This window comes from Macaca nemestrina, chromosome 10 (assembly GCF_043159975.1).
Source record: "Macaca nemestrina isolate mMacNem1 chromosome 10, mMacNem.hap1, whole genome shotgun sequence".
Lineage (NCBI taxonomy): Eukaryota > Metazoa > Chordata > Mammalia > Primates > Cercopithecidae > Macaca > Macaca nemestrina.
Window position 1 is genome coordinate 52,376,459 of NC_092134.1, and position 13,463 is coordinate 52,389,921.

The window sequence follows — 13,463 nt, forward strand, 5'->3', positions numbered from 1 at the left end:
AACGTATTTAACATATACTATGTAGTCCTAGTCTATTATAATGGCAATAAAAGTTAATTTAAAAGAATGAAATTTAAGGTTGATTGAAGCACATGAAAAATGGAGAACTAAGCCAATTATTCATGCTTTTAAGATACAAATTACAATATACGTATAAATAAAAGATTTTGATTCTGTATAATTTAGATACATTATATTGTGTATGGTTTCTCTGTGTGTTTGTGTGTGTGTGTGTGTGTGTGTGTGTGTGTAAGCATGCACATGCAGCAAAATAACATGCAATTATAATCTTTGCATTCTAATGATTATGATAAGTTTGGTATTAAATTTTGCAGAAAAAGTAAACAAAGACTTCCAAAAGGCCCTGAATTTCTTAAGCCAGGTGAGGTTTTTGAAGGCATATTTTCCAATGGTATTTGGGAGAATTTTATTAATTTGTCTGAAACATAGGAGGAAATGTTGTTTAATTCAGTTTTAAACCTCACTTTGAACTATAGTCAGCACGTTCTGATGGGACATACTCTTGATTTCCCAATTTTCTCAGATTTCAAAGAGAATAAGTTAAAAGGTGCTTATCCCTCCATATGTAACAGTCTGAAGTGTTGTCTAGTGACAATGAGAAGATAGGCAGGAGGGACAAACAGAAATGAACATCAAAGTAACTACTAATTTATGTAAGGCATTTTACAGATTATTTATATTATTATTGTGGTTGAAGTTATCTGTTGTCATTCCCTCTTTTACTCCACAGAATAAAAAAATTATTCTCTCTTTGCAAAAAATCATGCAAGAGAAGTAGCAACTTGCTAAATGTGTACGGTTAGTAAGAGTCAGAGTCAAGATTTAAACTTCATAAGTTTTTGATTACAAAGTCAATATCCTTTCCCATAAACTATGCAACAAAATAAACATGGAATTTTGATTAAGGGTGATAAAATATGCAAATGTAGCCAATAAAACTATCAGTTGGCTTTTAGTGCTATTCTATGTTGTTGAGAAGGCATAAATATATTACCAACATCATTTATCTAAAGAATACAAGTGCTTAAAGAATTTTTAAATATTGGGCACTCTAATAGGCCCTATAATGTATATAATTTACAAAATTTTTTATGGTTTCATTTAGATATCATTTATTGAGTTATTTTTTGCCAGTCATGAATCTAGTATCACATTCCATCTGTTCAACAAGCAGGTAAGGAAAGTATGAGGTAATTTTTTATAGAATAAAATACTAAGAGGTTCATAGACCAATCAGTATCACAGAGCCCTTCAGGGACTTACCCAAATTCAGCCAAAGATCTCCAAACTTCTAATCCCCTATACTCATACTCTTTCCGCACCTCCTCAAGCAGACTGTCCAATGCGTTGAATATAGAGAACACTCAGGAGCCCAACAATGATTCCAACTTAGATACATAGAACAATTACTATGATCATTCAGGCTTTCAAAATTCCTTTTTTAAGCAGAGTAACCCAAGTATTTAGATTTCAAAACATCCAAATAATTATCTCAATCCTTTCTTTCACTTCACCCAAAGAAACTAAATTTTAAAAACTCACCATCAAAATGTTATCAACTAGATAAAGAAATAATAAGAAACCCTTCTTTAAAATTCCTAGAATATGCTGATAGTAAATTCTATGATGTGTCCATTATCATTAAGGAAGGCCATCTACTTTATCAGTTAAGCACCATGGCTCTGTAGTTCAGACTTACAGAATACAAACCCTAGTTCTAGGACTTCTTTTCTTAGGCAATGACGTAACATTTCTGAATCTTGCTTTCTCCGTGTGTGTAGTAGGGATCAGATATTTGGTTGTAAGTTTCACAAAATTCTACTCAAACCAGGTATAACCAAAATGTGTTGGCTCATGTAAGTACAGAGTTCAGAAATTTCAAGAACGCTTTCATCATTGGCCTTGGCTTCATTTTTTTAAGGTTTTGTTCCAATGCTGGCTCACCAAGGGGAAGCCAAACAGCTGCAATAGTTGCGAGCCTCATATCTCACACTATTCCTTTTAGAGTAAAAGAGACATACTCTTCCCTCAACCCTCAAATACAAAGCCCCAGGTTTCATCCAGATTTACCTACCTATAGGCACATGCCTACCTTTAAAAACATGTCTATAGCTTACCCTGTAATCCACGTGCTTTGGGAGGCTAAGGCAAGAGGATTGCTTGAGGCCAAGAGTTAGAGATAAGCCCAGGCATCATAGTCAGACCCTGTCTCTACCAAAAAAAAAAAAAATTAAATTAAATTAAAAAATAAAATTAGTTGATGTGGTGGTACATCCCCGTAGTCCTAGCTACTCAGGAGGCTGAAGTGAAAGGATCACTTGAGCCCAGGAGCTCAAGGTTGCAGTAAGCTATGACCACATCACTGCACTCTAGCATGGGCAACAGAAAGAGACTCTGTCTCAATTTGAAAAAAAAAAAAAAAAAAGGTTCTATGGCAGAAAGAAAATAAGAATGGGGGGAAGGAGTATTCTTATCTTGGTTTAGACCAAAGTGTGCATCTGGAGTAGGTTCAGTCTTAAACCACATAGTGACTTCTCAGTGGAGGAAGAGACAGAAATCATGGCTGGGGATGCCAAAATCAACGTCCTCTGTAGGCTACCTTGTAAGAGTGGCTGTGGAATTGAAAGAGGTAAATGTGTAATGCATCCAGCAGAGATTCTGACACAATAAAAGATGCATAAAAGTTAGATAATATTTTTCTTCTACTATTTTTGCTTTATTTTCATTTTATTTGATGATTTTATTAGTAGAAAATCTAAAATATAGAAGGCAAGATTATACGCTGTAACTTAGAAAAAAATTCTAGGATATTTGTTCTACATAACTGAATTAGAGCATTGTCATTTTGTGTCCTGAGTTTGCCTTGTACAGACAGCCAAATCATATATCTTGGTTCAAACAATTCTTTGCTATTATCCTCCTTCTCTTTTCCCATGCAAAAATTTATAAACTAACTATTCAGCAACAGTTGATCTGGCTATGTAAACTACAGTCAAGCAATTTCACAAGCTACTTCATCAAATGAACTGAATAAACACTTCTATTTCGCAAGCTGCATGTGTTCCTGATACACTTTCCATGCAACAATTTTTGGCTCTATACTTAAAGGGATTAAAAGAAAGTGGGTGTTTATTTTAAAAAAACACATTTCAGAAAATTGAAGGGATGAAATCTTCCTTTTTTGTAGTTACTCAGCTATCTATTAAGGTACTGAGCCACTGTGCAGTTTTATTTTCTACTCTTCTGACACTCATGCACTGGCAAGACGAAATGTTCACATATTCTAATGAACGCATCATGTCTCTTTTTTCCTTGTCTTGTCATTTCCATTTCCTCTTATCTCTTTTTTTTAAGAGGTTCTGTATTACTTCAACCAACTCAGCTTTCCATAATGATAATATTAGATAATATTTATTGAGTGTCTGTTATTTGTCAGAAACTTTTAAGCCTTTTATATGTATTAACTCTTTTAATCCTGAAAATGATGACATTACTTATAAGAAGGATTTTCACACTCCCACATGTAGCAGCACACCTTATTGGAACCCCTGAGTATGCCTACATTTTATAGCAATAAACGTTTAAAGAAGTTATTTTTATAGTTGGAATAAATCACTACAAGAATCAATATTTATATTATCCCCTAACACACACACACACACACACACACACACGCACCCCTACTATGCTCTATGTCTAGAGCTCTTCAACTAGCATGAATTTCCACACACAGCAGCCTCATTGTTCCTGAATTTATAGCTTCAGATTGATTTACATACAAAGACTGCCTACCTGTCTCTGAATCACAATTTCAAGTTCCTGAAAAATAGAATCTAATGTACCAGCTGAAGTTAAATGTCTATGAATGATTCATCCAGCTATACCTAAGAGAAAGAATCTCATAGTTCAAAAAAGGATAAAATATATCATAGATGTATCACTTTTGCTATTAGTAATAAGAGCCCTTATAAAAGGAAGCAATACTGTATCAGAGCTTAGTGGGACTGGAGGGAAATGGAACATACAGAGATCGGCAGAGGTTGGACAAGGGAAGAAAAGACACTTTACAAACACAGTTCCCTATCTTTATGTCTAAGGACCTGAGCAAGTGCTTTAATAATGAACCTGGGAAATCAGTGAATTATTTATAGTTGGTTAGTTAATTATACTTAACTGCATAGCAAACTTTTTTTTTCTGTAGTGCCAGTTGAATCGTTCTCATTCAATTTCTCATAATTTTAATCAAAGAACCCTTTCTAATGTTATTTTAGACTCCTATGAGGATAGGGAGTTTCATGGAAATTGTGATTCTTATACTTTGAGAGGGCAGAACACACAAGTAGCAACCCTTATAGACTACTGCAGTAACAAGACATTGCCCTATGAAAGTAGTCTTCCATTGTATTTATTCCTTTTATTAATGTCCTTTATACAAGCAAACAAGTGAGAAGAGAATGAAAACAAATAACAGCACTACTACCAACGAAAAAACTAAGAACTCTTACACAGAAGTGCAATAATCAGTTCCCAGGACACGGTATCTATAAAAATTTCTTCACATCTTTTCATAGAAAGTAACACATTATAAGTGAATTTTCTCATCAAAAGACATTCATGAGCTTTTTTTCCTAACATGTTTGATTCCTCTCTTCATTGTACTGAAGAGCACCATAGTTTCTGTTGTTAACTTGAGGAAACACAAATTTTCTTTCAATAGGCTAACTAGTTAATATCTGTAATGTCCAATGCATATATTAACATGTAGAAAAAGGAAAGAAAAGGACTTAATATTACCAACTCAAATTCAATCGCAAATCAAGAATCTGAATCATACTTTATACCCAAGTTCTTTTTAAGAGGCAAGTTGCAAAAAGATGGTACTTAGTATTGTCCTTGTTTTAATTTTAACAATTCTAGATTCTCTGCAATGATATCTCCTTACATCATTACACTTTTAATTTGCATTTCCCTGATGACTAATGATGCTGAGTATGTTTTCATGTTTTAATTTTTGGACACCTGAACCTCCTCTTTTTTTGTAATGTTTTTGTCTTTTTCCCATTTATAAAATTGAGATCTATCTTTTTCCTATTGGTTGATTTTCTTAATCTCAATCGTGTTGACTGATTATTTATTGAATAGGATATATATTCTGTAAGTGAGTTATCTGACATATGTATGTGAGGCAATTACCTTATTTTAGTCAATAGCTTATCTTTTCACTCTCATAATAATGTCCTTGGTGGAACATATGTCTTAATATCATAAAAAACAGTTTATCAATGTTTTCTCTTATGGTTTGTTTTTTGTGAACTGTTTCAAAAATGTTTGTACTCATCAGGCACATGAAAACTTTTTCCTGTTTTCATTGTGGGAGCTTTATTATCTTGTCATTTACATTTATATCTTTGATACATCTCAAATTATTTTTTATGTGTAAAGGTTAATGTTACTTCTGAATATCTGGTTGACCTAGTACCATTGATTGAAAAGACAATCATTGTCACAACAAATTTCAGTGATGTTCTGTTGCAAAACAGATGAACATACATGTGTGGGCCTATCTCTGGACTGTCTATTGTATTTCATTAATCTATACATCTATTCTTGCACCAGTACCACACATTCACAATTATTGTAGCTTTGTGATGTGTCTTGATATTTGGTAGTATTAGTAATCCAGATTTACTCTTCTTTAAAATGTATTTGACTCACATAAATCCTGTGCATTTCCTTATAAATTTTAGAATTTTAATTTTAATTTTTAAAGTACTAGGATTTTGATTTGGATTGTGTTTTATCCACAGATCAATTTGGGTTAGGTTTTAAATCTTTAAATGGTGTTTTAATTTTCTATGGCTACAGAACAAATTACCACACATTTAGGAAACCAAAACAACATACTCACTTATTATCTCACAGTTTCCATAGTCAGAAATCCGGGCACAATTTATCTGGATTCTCTGTCCAGGGCTCACAAACTTTCAATCAAATTGTTGTCAGGGTCTGGGGTCTCAGTTGAAGCTCGTGGTCCTGTTGTCAGTATTTGCTTCTGGAACATGTAGAACTCATAGCAACTTGCTTCTCCAAGATCAGAAGAGTCTCTGACTTTCTTCTCTGTCATCAAGACCCTCTTTAAAAGATTCACCTGATGAGTCAGGTTCGCCTCAAACAATCACCCTTTTGCTTAACTCAGCTTCAACTAATTTGATATTAGTTAATTATATCTGCAAATTCCCTTCACCTTTGTCACTCAACAATCCATAATTATGTCTGTGATATCCCATCACCTTTTCCATATTCTATCAGTAAGAAGCAGGTTGAAGGACCTGCCCACAGTCAAGAGTAGATTATGCAAGGTTGTAAATCATTAGGGCTCATTCAAAAATTCTGCCTACTAGGCTGGGCACAGTGGCTCACACCTGTAATCCCAATGTTTTGGGAGGTCGAAGTGGGTGGATTGCTTGAGCTCAGGAGCAGGTGGATTGTTGGAGTTCACCAGCCTTGGCAAAATGGTGAAAGCCCATTTCTTAAAAAAAAAAAAAAAGAAAGAAAGGAAGAAAAGAAAAAAGAAAAGAAAAGAAAAGAAAATTAACTGAGCATGGATGGTAGTGCACACCCGTAGTCCCAGCAACTCAGAGGGTTGACATGGGAGGATTGCTTAAGCCCAGGAGGTTGAGGCTGCAGTGAGCCATGATTGCACCACCACACTCCAGCCTAGGCAACAGAGCAAGACTCTGTCTCAAATAATAAATTAATAAATAAAATTCTGCCTACTACAAGTAGTAAGCCTTCCAATTCAGGAACATGGTGTTCTCTCTGTTCATTTCTGTTATTTTAAACTTCTCTCAACCATATTTTGTAATTTGTATTGTTGAAGTCTAGCACATCAATTGGAAGAATTATGGTTAGGAGTTTGATATTTTTGTGCTGTTATAAATATTTTAGAGTTATCCTGTGTTTAGCATAGAGAGATACAATTTAGTTCTGTATATTAAATATGAGCTAGCCATCTTGCTAGATTAATTTCTAATAATTTATTTGTAAATATTAATAGATTTTTATGTAACCACAATCATGTCTTCCGTTTCACCTCCCTACTATCAATTTTTTTGCTTTTTTCAGGATTTTTGCAATGTTGAATTGGAGTGGTTATAATGGTATCTTTGTCTTGTTCCAATCTATGGGGAAAGTGTTGAATATTTTACTATTAAGTATGATGTTAACCATGAGGGGATTTTTTTTGTAAATATCTTTTACCCAATAACAAAGACTTCCTTTCATTGCTAATTTGTAAAAAATTTTTAATCCTTAATGAATATTGAACATTGTCAAATAATTTTATGTGTCTATGGAGATTATCATATTATTTTTATTCTTTATTATCTTAATGTGGTTAACTATATTGATAAATGTTCTAATATCAAACCGATGTTCCTTTCCTGAAAGAAAACATTCTTTGTCATGATAACACATTGTATATTTTACATATTACTTTGTTTGAATTGTTAAAATTGTTAGGGGGTTTGCTTTCATGTCATGACAGATGACATGAAATTACAGACTGACTGTCATTTTTCTTTCTTATATTGTCTTTGTCAGCTTTTGGTATCAGATTTATTCTGGTCTCATAAAATGCAATGGTAAATATTTCCTCTTCTAATATGCCCTGGAAGTATTCTTGATTTTTTTATTGATATTGTTTCTTCTTCATATGTTTAGAAGAATTTCTAAATGAAGGCTAGAGAGGTTTTTTTTTAAGATTTTTATTTATTTATTTATTTATTTATTTTTAAAACAGCTTTTTTGAAGTATAATCAATACACAAGAAATTGCACATATTTAATATATGCAAATTGATGAGTTTGGACATATGCATATACCCATGAAACCATTCCATACTCAAGGTAATAGAATATCCATCTCTTCCAAAAGTTTTCTTGTGTTCCTTTGTGTATGTGTATGTGTGCGTGTATGTATGTGTGTGTTTTCTTTTTTGTGGTAAGAACATTTAACTTGAGTTCTACCGTCTTAATATTGAAGATTTAAAATTATACATTCAATTTCTTCAATAGATATAGGACTGCTTAGACACTTTGTTTTTTATTATGTCAGTTTAGGTAAATTGTATTTCTTAAGAAATTTTTCCTGTTATTTATCGTTTTCCCTCAGTATTAGTTCTAGTCTCTAATCTCTTTCCCAGTAGTCTGATCTAATCTGATTAATAATTACCTGGAAAGAGATTAGTAACCTAGAGAGGAAGTAATCAACTTTCTCCAGACTCTCAGTATTCCTACACACTTCCCAACTACCAATGAGAAAGTAAGTTAATTATTAACATAAATTATTTTGAAGATGTTGGATAAATTAACTATAAATGGTTGATATATTTGACAATTTTTCATTTCTTTCACATAAGCAATCAACCATAACCATCACATAATTAAAGAGTTTTTGTTTGTACTTTGTGTTTTTAACTAACTTCTAAAAGATTTTGTTTCTGTAAGTTTTGCTAGTAAAATCTCAGTAAACTGAAGTTAGAGAGTTAGTAGAATGTTAGAAAGAATTAAAGATGCTTTTTCTCATGTTACTCCCTCCACTGAAATACCGTGACCAATTGGTCATCTCAATGTTGTTTCAATAAGTCATCATTGTGGCATGACTTGGATATACTTCAGAATAAAAATAAAATGAGTTTTTCCTTATAATTTCAAATATCCTAACACAACGTAAAACATTAAAATCCAAGTAGCCATCTGGATTTTGGTAGCTTGTACTCAAAATTTTCTTTCTTTTGATTATTTAATCCTTTATACAAATATATTTAAAGAAATTCTGAAAACACTTTAATATATGAGTGCTAAGATGTTAACAAATATATCTGAATTTTAGGAGAATATGTAATTTGTTACAGCATAGTTAAATAATGATAAGATTAGACTAAATAAGTTCCAAGATTCATTCAGTTATGAATTTCTATGAGTATATAATTTACAGCTTTAGGGTAGTATTTATGAAAATAAAAAACTATACCAATTGTAGAATGGGAAAATTTGAAAATGTAAAATTATATATGATATTCAAACAATATATGAAATTATAAATTATTACTGACATAATGAAAAACGTTAATGAGGAGGACTAGGATTATTTTAAAAACTGTTTTTCAGTGGAACCAACAACATGATATAAAATTTTAATCATATGATCAGTGTGGAGGAGTAAGTGTATAGATATCTATTAATTTGTTAGGACTAAGGACATATGTAGAGTCATAGATGTATGTTAGGTACTTTGAACAAAGCAATGCTTAAAAAATAATGATGACCATTTTAACAGTAATTGTAAAACTACCAGTTCTTCAACAGTACATTCGATGATGTGTTAACCATGAAAATGCACCATTCTGGCTTCCTGTTGTTCTCAGCCAGTTTCCGAGCATGGCAGGCTCATTTCAGCAAGATGATGGTTTTGGCTCTAGGACTCACCATTAACCTAATAAAAATTTTGTTAGAACTGTGCTGCAGTTTGAGGCTCTTTCAACACAATCCTTCGTTTCCTCTCTTTTGTAGGTGTCAGACCTGAATTTTGTGGACTGAAGACTCTCCTCACCTTCTCCCACTCCTTTGTCCAATAAATCTCTTTCAGGACTAATATATTGATTATCTACTTCTTAGGAGATGCTACAATGGGCCAGGCACTTTCAATAACCAGTCAATATAAGCCACACAAGAGCTGTATAGCACAAGTTAGGAGATTAGGGCACGATGAGGTTAAGCGAGTAATTGAAGGTCATTTCATCAGGAAGTGCCAAACTGATATTCAACCAAGGTTGGTCTGATACTAAGTCTGTGTTCTTAAGTATCACACTGTACTATTTTCTAGTGAGTTTAGTATATTTTTCTAATTTTGTGCCAAAATATGTTGAAGTAACCATTTTCATTACTAATAATTATGATGTTTTTAAAAACCGTATTATTCATCTCAACTCCCCTCACATGTTACTTTCTTAATTGGTTGCATGGTAGAATATGTCAGCAACATACAAATTAAAGGAAACAGTTTGCAATTATATAGTTTCTACACTGAACCCACAAACCATTCCATTACAAAACCATTGTTCTCAAGGTCTTCTGCAGATCCTGTTAAATATTTACATAAGCTCTATCACCCTAGGTGTTTTAAAAATCAAGTAAAAATATTCTTGGTTTGCATGATTTTTTCCTTCTTTTGTTTCAGTGTTAGAAGGATCAAAGTTCACTGGGTCAGAAGAGAAGACAATTAAGTCTGTGGTTTAATATTTTGATATTTGACATCCTAATGTTTTGAAACTAGGCCTCATAAAACTTAGAAACTAGGCCTCATATAGAGAAAAAAATTAACACCAGGTGGCTCTGGATAGGGTCCCACCCTGCCAATTCCGGGAAAAAACCTCATGGGGTCCCACCCTGCCAATTCCGGGGGTCCCACCCTGCCTCGAAGTTCCCGGAATCAACAACTCCAAGAAAAAACCTCATAAGGTCCTGCTCTAACCAATTAGAACAAGACACCTTGCTCAGGTCATAGCTAGACCCAATTACCACGCGCCTAAAGCTTTGTTTGAATTTCGCGCCCTAAGCTGTGTTTGAACTTGTATTTGCCTATATAAACAGCCTGTAACAAGCAGTCGGGGTCCCAGGGTCAACTTAGAGCTTGGGACCCTAGCGCGCTAGTAATAAATAACTCTCTGCTGTGAATTTCGTGTCGGTGATCCTTCGCGGCGACCCCTGCCCAGGAGGGAATCGACAGTTCGGTTCCAACAGTTTCTGTAACACATTTTTTTAAATTACTAAAAATCTTGGTTAGCTCTTTCTGAATGACCCATCCACTCAACAGAAACCTGCTGGCATCTTTAATTGAAAAATTATTAAGAATAAGAATTTCACTTGAAAAGACATGATCAAATTAGTAAAACTTCTTTAACATACTAGGTCCTTCATCTGCTTCTTTATTATATTCATTTACCTTAACATTTTCAGTTATTTGTCATTGCTGCAGTTGTTCTAGTACCAGGTTTTAACTAACCAACAGTTTATTTCCTGTGGGCTTACTCAGATTTCATTCCTATCTTTTCTTTTTTCTCATTTTTTTATCTTTTATATGTAAATACAGAGACAGATAGTATCAAATGAAACTAAAATCTCTGGAAAGTATTTGTGTGGTGTGTGTGAGCAAGTGAGACAGAGACAGAAAGATTAAATATTTGGAAATTTGGGCTTTTAATACTTCATTATGTACTAGATATCTTCTACATATTAACCAACATTTACAATTGTACTAAAATTTTTACTTACTTGAAACTGCCTTACAAATACTATATTCTCTAATCAACCAAAGAAATATTTTTTTAAGTATAAAAAATTGGTTTTTAACTTTATATCATTCTGTAAAGTGATGGGGACAAAACAGGTAAATAAAAGTAGTCTGCCTGATTTTGTTAGTTGGTCTATTGATGTTTTGGCTTTTTAGCTTTGTTTTGGGTACTGTTGGAGGTTGCAGGAAGTTACTGGAGGGGTTAGTGAGGGAGTAAATGGAAAGAATGCATGCTCAGACAAGGACAGTCTTCCACAAGTATAGGTTGAATGTACTCAGCTAGGTGTTACATCTTGATAAGCATTGCCAAAGTTTCACATACCAGATATAAAATATTTGCGCTGCAGCTCAGCAGAAGGTTGCACCTCGTGAGCATTTTGATGCTTTCCCCCTCTCTTTGCCTTGCTAGGTTCCTGTTGATCCTCAAGTTAGCACGATAGGTGGTTTTTCTTCTTACCCACAAATATCCCTTGAGTGGCCTCTTTCTAGATATCAGTCACTGTTTACCCATAATTTAAAACTTGTAAACCATTGGTTTTCTTATACCAATGAAAGTGTGAGTTTGTGTCTAAAACCCAAGGAAGTAGAACTGTAAGAATTTAATAAGAAAGTACAAATACATGACCAGTTTTTCCTGTAAGTATCTGTTTGGTGGTCTGATAAAAGAAACTTTGCTTAAATATACTATAATATTGAGATTTTTGTCACCTAGGTATTCATTTCTTTTGGTCCTCAGTATTAAAAATCCATGTATTTCTCACTAGTTAGAATCATACCTGAAACTGTTGTCTGCTGCCCTGTAGGAAAGAATCAGTTGAAAATCAGTCCCAGTAATAACAAGAAAAAAGAACTGCCTTGTTGAGACAAGTTATCAGGACAGTGGAAGATGGGGACCAATATTAAATGTTAGTATTGCAGTAAGATCTCTTCTTGTAAATTCTTCACAGATTTGCTTATAGTAGATTCTGTGCAAATGCATTTATTTTGTAAGTAGGATCAAAGGAAAAACAGCAACCTTGATCAAAGTTGAAGAAGGTGTTTTAAATCTTTTGTTACAAGTTATTCAAATGCAAAAAAGAGTTGCATCTCCTTTCTGCTGTATTTAAATGGATTTTCAGTTAAACAAACACCTCTTATATGTGTGTAGATTTTATTTTTTTTCCTCCAAATACAAGATATGTATACAGACTGAGGATAAACTGTGAGAAACAAAAGAAACAGAAGAAATAGAAAAGATATCTAGCTTATCTTCTGGCAAAGATAAGCTTGTTTTTTAAAAAAATTTTTTTTATTATACTTTAAGTTCTGGGATACACGTGCAGAACGTGCAGGTTTATTACATAGGCATACACGTGTCATGGTGGCTTACTGAAGCTTTGCGTTTTCTATTAAACCATTGTTACAGTAGCTTCAGAATCTCTGTGAATTTAACATTAGTATCATAAAACTTGAGATCTGATAAAGACAATCTAATCTAAACCCCTCATTGCCCAGGTGGTGAAAAAAGTTTCCTTAAATCTCAGTTTAAAGTTGATTCCACAACATCAAAATAGTGTAATCTCATTAGTTTGTTACAAAATCACCAATAGCAAGTAGATTCACTTTTATTTATACCTTTTTTAGTACTAGAACTGTTAGCTGTAAGGCAATAGGGAACAATGTTCCCTATTAGTTGGCATATTGGGATAATTTTTGAATTACTACTTTAGATAGAGCATATTATGTTAGCAGTAACATGACATTTTGTTTAAAAAATCAGTATTCTCCACAGCAAGGGAAACAACCAACAGAGAAAAAAGGTAATGCATTAAATGGGAAAAAATACTTGCAAGCCACATATTTGATAAGGGGTTAATAGCCAAAATTTATGATGAACTCTTACAACTCAATAGCAGAAAAGCAACCCAAGTTTTTTGTTTGTGTTTTTGAGATGGAGTCTTGCTTTGTTCCCCAGGCTGGAGTGCAGTGGTGCTGTCTCGACTCACTGCAACCTCCATCTCCCGGGTTCAACTGATTCTCCTGCCTTAGCCTCCCAAGTAGCTGGGATTACAGGCGGGTGCCACGTCCGGCTAATTTTTTGTTTTTGTTTT